Here is a 12,710-nt window from a genome sequence, read left to right on the forward strand (position 1 = left end):
TTTTCCAATTCATTCCATTCCCGTGAAGGTTTTGGAATATCTTCCCCGACTTCGTTTCTAGTCAAAGGCATAAATGGACCATAACAAACAATTTCCCAAATTTCATAATCTAAAACTTGTAAATAAATTCTCATCCTAGTTTTCCAATACGGGTAGTCATTACCGTCAAAAAACGGTGGTCTAATTGTGGATTGTCTTTCCTTAAAGATTGAGTCATTATGGGTTGCCATGGATCTTTAACTCTAGACGGTTAAGTCTACACAAGAGCACCTCGCTCTGATACCAAATGAAATATAAGTGTGCAACCCAAGAGGGGGGGTGAATTGGAATTTTAAAAATTATCCTAGCAAATCCACACAACAAGCAATCTAATGTCTTAATAAAAATTGAAAGCAATAAGTTCAATCAAAGTACAATAATTAAAGAGCAAGGGAAGAGAAAGCAAACTCAAGGATTTTTACGTGGTTCGGCAACCCCGCCTACGTCCACGCCTCCAAGCACACCGGGCTTGAGGATTTCACTATCCAAGCCTTTCCAAGGCTTCAAACGATTACAAATGACTTCAAGGTGTCAATGAACCTTTACAACAAGAGATTATATCTCCAATCTCTTCACCCCAAGTGTTTCTCACACTTGTACTCTCACAATTTGATGTGAAATGAAAAATACAACAATCAATCTCTCTTTAAGAGTGGATATACAAATTGAAGAACAAAGATGATTTAATGAATAATGATTCACGAAGTTGAAGCTCAATATATGTTGTGTGCACTTGTTCTTGCTTGCTTGGATCATCAAAAATGAATTGATTTTGAGTTTATCTAGTTTGAGCTCAAAAACTAGCCGTTATGCACATTTTGGTAGTAACCGGATTACCGGTTATGGACATCCAAAAATCCGCTTAATGTTACCATTACAGCCACAATTTTGAATTTCTGAACATTCGGATTGCCGCTTTGTCACATCCGGATTTTCGCTTATGCTCAGTAGCTTACTGCCCAACAACCGGATTTCCGTTTGTCAGGATCCGGATTTCCGCTTTCAATTTGGATACATTCTGCCCAAAATTCGGACTTCCATTTGTCAGAATCCGGATTGCCGCTTGCTACAGTGACTGCTACAGTGAACTATTTTCTAAAATTATAGTTTGACCCAAAAACTTTATAAAACAGTACTACGGCCCAAAACGTTATAAATCTTTACAAATAAGTCCAATTTCAGAATTTTTAAATAATACTTTGTCAATCCCAAAACTTTTTGAAATTATGATTTCACCCAAACTATGTGAAATTATAAAATGACCCAAAATATTTAAATAGTTTCAAATAGGTCCAAATCCGAAATTTAAAACACTATTAAAGATTTTTAAAATACTTTCATTTTAGTCCAAAATACTTTAATTCCATAACATCATTTTCTTATTATAAAAGCACAATTCATAAATCTTTGTTCAATCAATACATGTGGTTTGTTATCATCAAAATCAATATTTATAGCCATATAGGCTAACAAATATGTTAAACATATTCTTACTATTTTGAATATTAAACATTGACACACTAATATAATATCATAAAAAATAGTAATAATTGGAAAATTTCGCTATAATTTGGGTTGAAACTTAAATTAATAATCTGGAATTATATTTTTTTATTATTTTACGTTGAAGTTCCAGCCTCCAGGTACTAAACCAAATTAATGGCTTGGGCTAATGAAAGGAATAATTGGTTAATGCTTTTCTAACTTGAACTAACGATATCTATTATTTCATTCTATGATTATTTTTTATTTTTTTAATTACTTTCGGTTCCAGTTCATGGTACATGAGATACATGAGATGAAGAAATTAGGAATTATTTTTGAATTTTTTGAATTTTGAATTTTAATTTTATTCAAAAATTAAATTTACTTATTTTTTTTATTTATTTTGTATTTTTAACAATGAAAATGTTAATGAAATTTCTCCTAATTTTAATTGTCTAATTATTTACAATTTTGAGATAATTCGGACTTATGCATTAAAATTTGTAACTCTGTAATTTTTTGGAATTTTTAAAAAATATAGGGACTATAATGTTAATTACCAAATAGACACATCCTTACCATGGACGCTACTTTTCCATTAAATCGGACGGTGAGGAGCTAAAGTCACAAAAAGATAAAAATTCTGGTACGTTGTAACTGTTGTAACTAAGGCGAATCCTTAAAACATCTGACAAAGGGAGTACTTTTCTATAAAAAATTTATCATTTACAATTTTTTTTACCATCTCATTTTGTCACTAACTCCTTTTGCCTTTGGTCAGAGCCACAAGCAATGATGATGATCCAACTGACAGTTAATTATAATCCATGAATTATTCTTCTTTTGTGTAATTTTTTTTAATTTTCTATATATATTTATAGCACAGTTTAAAGTTTGAAGAATTTGGTGGAAAGAGGAGCGACTACAATCTATACATAACTTGTATTTTTAAAAGAAATTATCTATGTACTACCGCTATTTCGTGATATATACAACTAATCACTATAAAATTTTAACTTTTTTTGCACTACTTTTGTTTTTAAACTTGTATCAATGAACCACTTTGACACTAAGAATCTAAATAAAATAATTATTTTACTCCTAAATGAATTAAAAGACTATTTTATCCTATAAAATTTTTAAAAACAAAAAAAATTATAATTACAATACAACTAATTGATAGAATTTTATTGAAAAATAGATGTGTAAGAACCATTTAATTAATTGATAAAATATTATTGATTCTTTTAATCATTTTGACCTAAAATACATGTACTACTCATCTCAAATATTTTTTTTTTTTGGTTTTTTTAATCAATCATACAATCACAATTATCAAATAATTTTCATTGTTTAAATTAATCACCAAAATAATAATAGTCTCAACCAACTTTGAACAATAAAAAAAACTATAATTACAAAAATTATTGTTTAAAAATTATAATTATAAAAATTAACATATTGGATTTTGGTATTTATTTGTTTTATTAAATTTAGAGCTATTCTTGTAATTATAATTTTTTTAAAAAAAATTGTAGAATAAAATGATCATTTAATTTATTTAGGGTTAAAATTGTCATTTAAAAAAAATTCTTAGTGTCAAAGTAGTTGATTGATACAAGTTTAGAAATAAAGGTGGTGCATAGAGAATTTTCCTATTTTTAATTTTACTCAAATTAGTGCCCTAGTCTTGATATTAGCCATAAAATTTAAATATTTTGAGAATATGAATCAAGTGAAATGGCTTATATGCCCACAATGATTAAATTAACTTAACAATGAATTATAAATTATGACAAAAAATTACCTAACATGTATATGTATGTATGTATGTATGTATGTATGTATCTTTTATATTCACAAGACTTATTAGGGTAACAAGTTATTTGTCAATGGTATTTGTGTTTAAAAGAGGAAATTTTTTTATATAGGGTAGAGTGAGTTGGATTTTATGACAAAAGGTTAAAACAAAATGAATGCATATACCTACCCGTGGTATATTTTTAGGAACCATTTAATCATCTTTTGTAATATCCCAACATATATATTGCAATGGACACATATGCCCAAATATTATTGCTATGTTAATTTATATATGAGCATATTATATTTGCCTCCTCTTTATATAGTACTACAATTTATGTGGGTGCTCCAGTAGTCACACATGGCCAATTGTTATTGCAATTTAAATGGACACTTTATACAACTATTAGGGGCATTTATGATAATTCTCTTACTTGTAAATTTTCTCTATAATTTACAATTTATTATAAATTAATTTTATCATTAAGGGTCTATCAGTCATTTTAGTTAATCTATATTCTCAAAATATTTAAATTTTGTGGTACATCAAGACTAGTGTAGAAAAGTAAAATAATTATAAAATTAAAAATGATGTAACTTGAGGGAGTTTGAACCTGTTCTAAAATATGAAGGTTTTTTTTTTGTTTTATTTCTCGAAACAACAAGGGTAATTCTCATTTTTCCAATTAGTTTTGGAACTCTATTAATAACATATATTAATTTCTTTATTATTTAACAATGGGATTATGAATACAAATCATGCTAGGATAGGCATAAGCATGCTGAATGACACGAGGCAAGTCGAAATTAATGACTTTAATATAGGGGTATGCCTGAAAGTGAAAGCAATAAAGGTTACTCTACGACTGCCACCAACATCGACAGGGTGCTTGATGTGGTTGAAACCCTAGTAAGCCTTATTAATCCCTTAGTGATGCTGTTAATAATGAGAGCAATATGGTTATAACAGTGGCGGATTCAAAAAAAAATTTATTGGGAATTTAATTAAATAATAGTAAAATATAAAAATTAAAATTTTGAATATATAAAATATTTGTTAATATATTTATAATTGTTTTCAAAGCATTTTTATATTTTTAATATGTTATCTAATAGATTCATTGTATTAAATATTTTTTTTTTCATAAACAACCAAACTATTATTCATCCCATTCAATTCTAGAGATGATTCTTGACGAATTTCATTGCCGAAAATGTTTTCTTTACTGTTGCGGCAAACTAGAAGAATTATCCTTATTTTTGGAAATAGAAAAATGTTTTAGACGGTGGGCTATTATTATTTTTAATTAAAGTGTAGGCTTTATAATTCTTAACAATTAAAGTTTAAATTTTATGGATTTTTAAATTTATAGAATGGGGGCCATTTAGAAACCCAAAATAATTTTTCCTTTAATTCTTTGATTTTTTTTTGGCTTGCTTGTTGGGGCTCTGTTCACATGTTGAATCCACCACTGCATTATACACCGCTGTTTCAAAACTTTTAGGGAACTTTACCCATTTGACCACTTTCCAACTTTCAATATAAAAAAAGACTTCACTCTAGTTTTTCTTACAATAACAACCATTTACAAGGTTCTTAGACCAAAATACCTCTAAAACTAAACAAACAAACCCCAAACTCCCAAGCAACAATCGAACATCTCCACACACCACCAAAATACTCATCATTTCACCTCTCCCACATTATCCAACTATCACTCAGCCTCCCTTTTATCTATCTCACATTCATCAAACTATTATATTTATCAAAGTATTGAAGACAAAATCAAGCAATAAACTAAAGAATAATAAGAAGTTAGGGTTAGTATTTCTTCAATATCTATCTTTTATTTTTTGGTTGGGTTTAATACAAAAGATCGGTTGCTCATTTTACTACAATGTGGGTACATTAAATGGTTAATGTGAGGTCAGAGATTTATAAATTAGTAAAATTCTGGCAAAATTCGACGAAAATGGGTTTTGAACAATGTTGAACACGAAACCTAGAATCCAGGTGACAAGTACCTGTCACCCAAACTTAGAATAACTTGTCGTACTTGTCACCTGAATTCTCGTATTCATCACCCAGGTGACAAAATACTGCATGTTGGGCGATTAGTGCTCATGTCACCCAATATACAATCGCATGTAATTTGGGCGACATTATCTATCACCTGGGCGATAGTACTGTCATCCGGATCACCCGAATTTGTTGATAATTAGTTATTTAATTAATATAGTAATATTATTGTTTGCAGTATTTTTAATAAAGTATTATTATTATTTTGCATCAGGTTAATAGAGTTGGTAGTTCTTATGATGTATTTTGATAGAGCGTGGGAGACTTTGGAGGATGGTCGTATGGAGTACGAGAATGGAAAAGTTACTGCATTTTGTTTCCAAAACGATGTAACATTTGAACAATTTATTGCAAAGTTGTATGAAATTCTGAAGAAAAGTCCGGATGAATATTCCCTCTTAGTAAAGACAAATGTGAAATCAACTCATCCGACGAAATCCATTGATTCCTGCTTATAGACATAGTAGACGATGAAATGGTGAGAGTGATTATGCGTATGAACTCTGATCCAATTAACTATGAGTGCACTCTTATTTATGTAACGACAAGTCCTAAAGTTCCGATAGAACTTTCTTTGATGCCATCAATTCAAACTTTAGCCTTTAAACACTGCTCCACATTCCGCTCCCATAATGATCCTATTGATGACAATGTTGTTAATACAGATGTGAATGCATGCAGAAACATATAACATTGAATCCCAAATGTATTCTAAACATTGCAATAGTCCAATCAACATTTTGGAGGATGTAGATCGGTTTCAAGAAGTTAATGATTCATCTCAAAATCATCTTATCAGTCCAAGGACCTGTAGCCAAAACTTGTAGCCAAAGTCAGTCTATTAGTCTAATGGCTTGTAGCTAAAGTCGATCTAGAGTTCCAAGTCTAATAGACCCACGGCAGTTGGAGGCTCTAATTGTACCATCAGATTGGATAGCTTCAGACATGGTTAATGGTTCTATTTACAGGGGTATTTTTGTGGGCCATACCAATTATTCAGCATGAAAAAACTTAAAGTATTGTGCTCCATCGAAATACTAATCACGTATTTGTCACCCAAGTATTTTTTGTGCAAATTTTCCACATTACCACATTTCAATCCTGTCACCAAGCACCATTCTCGAAGAGAGAAATGTAACATCTCGTTGCCAATCCTAAACCACATTTGGTACTCATCATCAACTTGTTTCATGACTAGTCTGAGCAACAAATAATGTACAAGATTGTTGCTAAATCCAAGGTCCCCCATCGTTAGAAAATGACCAAAATTGACTTTTTGAATAGGCTAAATTGAGTATCAGTTAACTGGGTCTGTATACACGTAATGACAAAATTAAATCTCGTTAAATTCGAAACGCAACAGGCAAAATGATCCTCGATTGGTATCTTCAATGACCAGTGATGCATCTACTTGTCAGACATATCTAAGCAATAAATTAGGACAACATTAGCATAAATGTTTCAAAAACAAAAACAAAACTGAAATAGTCGGAAAACTTTAGGATAACATTAGCATAAATGTTTCAAAAGAAAAACAAAACAAAAATGAAACAATTGGAAAACTTAGGCGACAGCATGATTCAGTTGTTGTCACCCTACGTTGCCCGATACATGGGCAACAGGATATATCGTCCAACCAAATCTGGGCGACACAATTCTGTTGTCCAGATTTAGTTCCTATCGCCTAGAACGCAGGCAACAACATATATTGCCCAACCAAATCATGTCATCACTCATTTGCATGCCTGGACGATGCAAGCTTGTCGCCCGCGTTGCTCAGCCTCCCATGCCACGCATGGCCATTTGGTTAGGTGATGGAGGGGAAGCCACCCACTTTGCCCAAGCTTAACATGGCCAAATTTTAGGCAACACAAGCAACCACTCATGTTCTTGATTGGCTGGCACACCAACTTTCTCTTTAACCTCAAAATAATTCTCAGTATAGATCAACAATTTCTTAGAGATATTTAAACAAATACTTGGTGTGCCATTTATTAGATATCTTAATCTTAAGAAAATTGTAATATTTTCATACCCAATACACACCCTAATGATTAACTATGATCAATGGTGAATCAACTAGGCAATTTAAACAAAAAAAATATTCTAAATTAATGAAAAAAATTGTGAAAGTACCTAAGCTGCCAAAACCGTAAGTGAATGAACTTGCTGGAACCAAACTATAACTCACGTAAATTGCCACTGGAAGTGAAGGAAATCGCCGCTGGAAGTGAAGGAACTCGGAGGAACTCAAGAAACACCGAAAGTGAAGGAACTCCGGTGGGCGTAATTGGAGCGATATGAGATGTTTTTAGCTGAATATTGGGTTAAATGTTTTGTTTGTTTTGTTTTGAGAATTTGTAAGTGGTTGTTGTTGTAAGAAAAATTAAAGTGTGGTCTTTTTTTATATTAAAAGTTGGAAAGTGGTCAAATGGGTAAATTTTCCAAAATTTTATTGAACCTAGGTTTCAATCCGAGGTTATCATAAGGCATGTGTTCCATGGTTTTGATTCAATGGAATTCCTTAATCCTCCTTTAAGAATTCTTCTTTCAGTTGGTACCTATATATAGACCAATTATTTTATCATTTTTAAATTGACAAGCTCGATCTCACCCCATTTACCTAAGAGAAACCATGAATCAAAATAGAAGAACTTTCTCCACCAATGAGTAAATATTTCATAGTAATCTCATTAGACCGTATGTCTTTTTTATATATCTAGATAATAGATAGGACCATAAACTGAAATATTCTAAAACTACAAAGATAGTTATTAAATCGTTAGCACCCATAAAAACATTCCTCCTAACACCAAATTTTGTGCCTAGTTTCGAATTTAATTAATGCAAGTGAATGATTTCGAGTACGAAAGGTGCAAATCAGCACCATTATCATTATGATTGATTTTTTGTTTTTTTTTTTGTCAAGATCATTAGTATTACGAGAGGATCATAGTGTTATATGAAGTCAATGATTTTGAAGAGAAGAAGCACATAAAGTAATAGATAGAGAAGAGATCTTGACATATTGCTATACTAGATCTCATTCACAAAGAAAGATATACTTAAATAGCCGATAATTTACCTTGTTCTAGATTAAAAAAACAAGAATTTCCTTTGGTCGTATTAAAAAGCACATCGAAATGTACATCAATACACCATTTTACACTCTATCTTATTTGAAATATATTGAGTGATTGGTGCGTATTCCCTCGAAGATTCTTGTTGAGTGTGCGATTGGTGGAAAAATAATCAAAACCCCCTGTTGTTTGTCCAATTTAATCATTTTCCTCTCATATTTTAAAATCTCCTACTGTTAAATATTTAAATGTAACTTCTTGTATATATTGTTGTATATTGGGACAAGGTTGTCAAATTTTCTCGAGCAAATACATTTTTTTAATATTCTCTGTGTCCCAATATATATAACAAGTTACAGAATCATTAAAATAAACAAAAGTTTTAAAAAATTTACTAGTAGTATTCAGAAACGTAACTCTGACGGTTTAATCTTGGACCTTTTGGATGGTGTGTTGTCTTGATAAAATTAAGAATATTCATTTGATATTCATTTGTGACAAACCAGAATTCCAGATGTCCAGTTAATTTATGAAAAAAATAAGTGCCTTTGTCTTTGAACATTACGTGTTTCATAAGGTATTGATCACTTTCAACGGCTTGTAATTGGGTATAATAAACTCTTTTTTTATCTTCTTCTCCTTCGTTGTTTTTTTCTCTTTTCCTTTGCTACTATCGTTGTGATTGAAACTTTTTGTTGTCGTGATCATTAATTAGTGTCACAAGAGAATTGTTTCATTGATTTGATGTAGGTTGGTTGCATGAGACAAGCAGGATACCCTTTAAAGGTCATAATTGATACAACAAATATTTGTTTTGGGCATATAATATACTGTTTTGAAGTTTGAGAAGAGACAAAGCAAACCCGGAATGGTTTGCACAGTTTTGCCACATGGTCAAATCAAAAATTTTATTTTCCTCCTGTCATTTTTCAGTTTTAAGATATTTTTCTTTTTTTTAAGATTTGTATTTTTCTCTAGATGTCTAATTTGAGAGTCGTTTGTTTTGTATTTCTTGTTTAGATTAAGAGAATCTTATTATAAAATAATATTTCAGATTTGCTTATTTTAATAAATTCGCGATAATTTAGGGTTATTATATAATGAGACCCAAAACCCTAGTTTTGTTAATTTAGACTTTTTCAATAAAACTTTTATTATTCAGAAATTTTGATTCTTCTATCAATCAACTTTAAGCGTTTCTGCATCGTCAATTCACTTCTATTTATTTCATCTAATCCATAAAGTTAAATTACAACATATATAACATGAACTCCATGCATGGGCTTTAATGGCGGAACTCGGAAAATTTTCAGGGGCCAAATCTTTAGTGGCGTAAGCAATATGCGTAAATTGTGCACATAGGGTATTGAAGAAATACCATAGCAGATAAAATATTCATGCTCAATTAGATGGCTGTGAGTATTAATGGAAAAAAAAAAGGCCAAAACGAAAAAGCAACCAAAAAAAAATCTAGGGGCCCTAGATTTATTAACATCGGACTTTTAAAAATTGCATGGGCCTTGTCTATTTATTTTTTATTTTATTTTTGGTTATTATTATTTATTAACACTTTGACTTTATTTCAGATTAACAGTTATATTTTTTTTCCTATATATAACGGTTATGTATCACGAGTGCATAGGCTAAATTAGTCTTTTTAATCTAATTTTTCATATTTTATTCAGAAATTCCAAAAAATTTCCAAACTCTGCCAGAGGCATGACCCCTCTAACCTTATAAAGCTCCACTGCTAGCTTCAATTGATTATCATCTTTTGCATTCTCTGCTTAATATCTAGACATCCTTTAGCCCTCTATGATAAAGCATTGACCATGTATTTTTCAATCATCTTTCTTTTACTGGCCACTCGAGTTGAAATCCTAGAGAGATATATGCTAAGAAATTAATTTGAAATTTACCCAGCCCTGTCTTTTAAATAAACTAAAAAAAAAACTTTAGGTCTCTACAAAATATATTTTCAAGTTTACATGGATTAACAAGCTTTAGGAATGATAGTAGGATAGGGTACGGGTGGAGAGGCCTCCTCCATTCTTGAACCAATTAAAAATTTAGCCCTCATTCCCCAATGGATTTAATGGGGTTGGGTGAATCTCTATGTACGGAATAGTTTATCCATCCCCGCCTTATTCTCCATTTATCTACTTTATAGTAGATTTTTAAATATAAATTTCATGAAATAAAAATTAAAATGACTCAAATAAAACCATCACTTACATTGTAAAGTATTTAAAATTATTAATAGTAAATCATGTTCAATTTATTGGAACAATATCTTGAATCACATAAAAATGTAAAATATTTGAATAAATAACAAAAAAATTTGGAGCCTACCTTTGAGCTCCTGCATCAATTCAACAAAAGAGATAAAATCCCCTATATATGGCACTACAAGAAAAAGTACCTACTATGACAGTCCTCTGTGTAACAGTTTTTGGTCTGGAGGCCTACAACAATATGAAATACAAGTGTGCAACCCAAGAGGTGGGGTGAATTGGATTTTTAAAAATTAACCTAAGCAAACCACACAACAATTTAATCTAATGCCTTAATGGAATCAAAAACAATAAATTCAATAAAGCACAATAATAAGAGAGTAAGGGAAGAGAAAATAAACACAATGATTTTTACGTGGTTCGGCAATCACCGCTTACGTCCACGCCTCCAAGCTCACCCAGCTTGATGATTTCACTATCCAAGCCTCCCAAGGCTTCAAATGCTTACAATTGACTTTCAAGGTATCAATCAACCTTTTCACCAAGAGATTATCCACATTCTCTTAACTCAAGTGTATCCCAACACTTACAATCACTCAAAACAAATATTACAAATGTGTTTTTTCCTCACACAAAATATATGATTACAAATCCATACTCAATGTGTGAATAAATGAATCAAGAACAAATTTAAAGCTTAATGAATGTTGTATTCTCGCTTACAAACTCAATGATAATGTTGTGATCTACATTTCTTTGAATTTGATTGAGCTTATTTATAGTTGGAGCTGAAAACTAGCCGTTATTGACTTTCTGTTCGAAGTCGGATTGCCGTTAACTCAAAGTCAGATCGCTGTTTTGAATGGTCTAAGTTACCATTAGATAGAATTTCAAATTGTTAGATCGCCGTTTTCAAGATGTCGGCTCGTCGTTAGTGTCCAGAGGCTAATATTTCAATTCTGTGCAATGTCGATTAGCCGTTATCTAGATGTCGGATCGTCGTTAGTGTCCAGAGGCTAATCTTCAGCTCTGTTCGATGTCGGCGAGCCGTTATCAAGATGTTGGATCGCCGTTTTCTACAGTAACTGCTACAATGAACTATTTTGCAAAATGACACTTTGACCCCAAAACTTTATATAACTGTACTATGGCCCACAACGTTATAACTTTTACAAATAGGTCCAATTTTAGAATTTCTAAATAATACTTACTATTTCCAAAACTTTTTAAAATTATGATATGGCCCAAAATGCTATGAATACTTTTCAAATAAATTCTTCTCCAAAATTTCAAGCAATACTTGTTGATTTCAAAGTTTTCAAAACTTTTTCAATTAAACCATCAACTTGAAAAACAACTAATTTCATAAAATCATTTTTTCATTAAATATAAAACCTTTAAAATGTGAAAATAATGATTTATTTAAAATGTATAAAAATAATTTGAGCTTTTAAAAACTTAATCATTCTTAATTTTGTTTGTTATCATCAAAATCAACCTTATGAATACATAAATGTTAACACAATAAAATCATGATCGATTTACTTTCTGTCATACACTTATGACATAGCTGTGATAGAAATATCATTTATCAAGAAATTATGATATATTGGTGATATAAATATCATATATCAAGAAATTATAATAGACTAGTGATAAATTATTTGGCTATCAAGAATGAAAGACTGATTTTTTATTTTGACTTTAATTGCGTGGGTTTGACTTAATTTTTAAAAATATTATATTACTAAAAAAAGAAGTGAAACGATGTCGTCTCAGTTGTATGCCAAATTAAAAAACATTATGTTTTGCAAGTGTTTGAGGAAAACCAGAAACGTAAATAACAAAAAATAATAATAAAATGTTGTGTTTTGTAAAGGGGGGAAACAATTTTGTGAGAAAAGAGGCAAAAATTTTTCTAAGTGTTTAGAAAATTTGCAAGCGTCATTGTGGAATCTCAAAATCGATTAGCACACTTGTAGCAAACCC

The sequence above is a fragment of the Citrus sinensis genome, chromosome 4 (genome assembly GCF_022201045.2).
Source record: "Citrus sinensis cultivar Valencia sweet orange chromosome 4, DVS_A1.0, whole genome shotgun sequence".
Taxonomy (NCBI): Eukaryota; Viridiplantae; Streptophyta; class Magnoliopsida; order Sapindales; family Rutaceae; genus Citrus; species Citrus sinensis.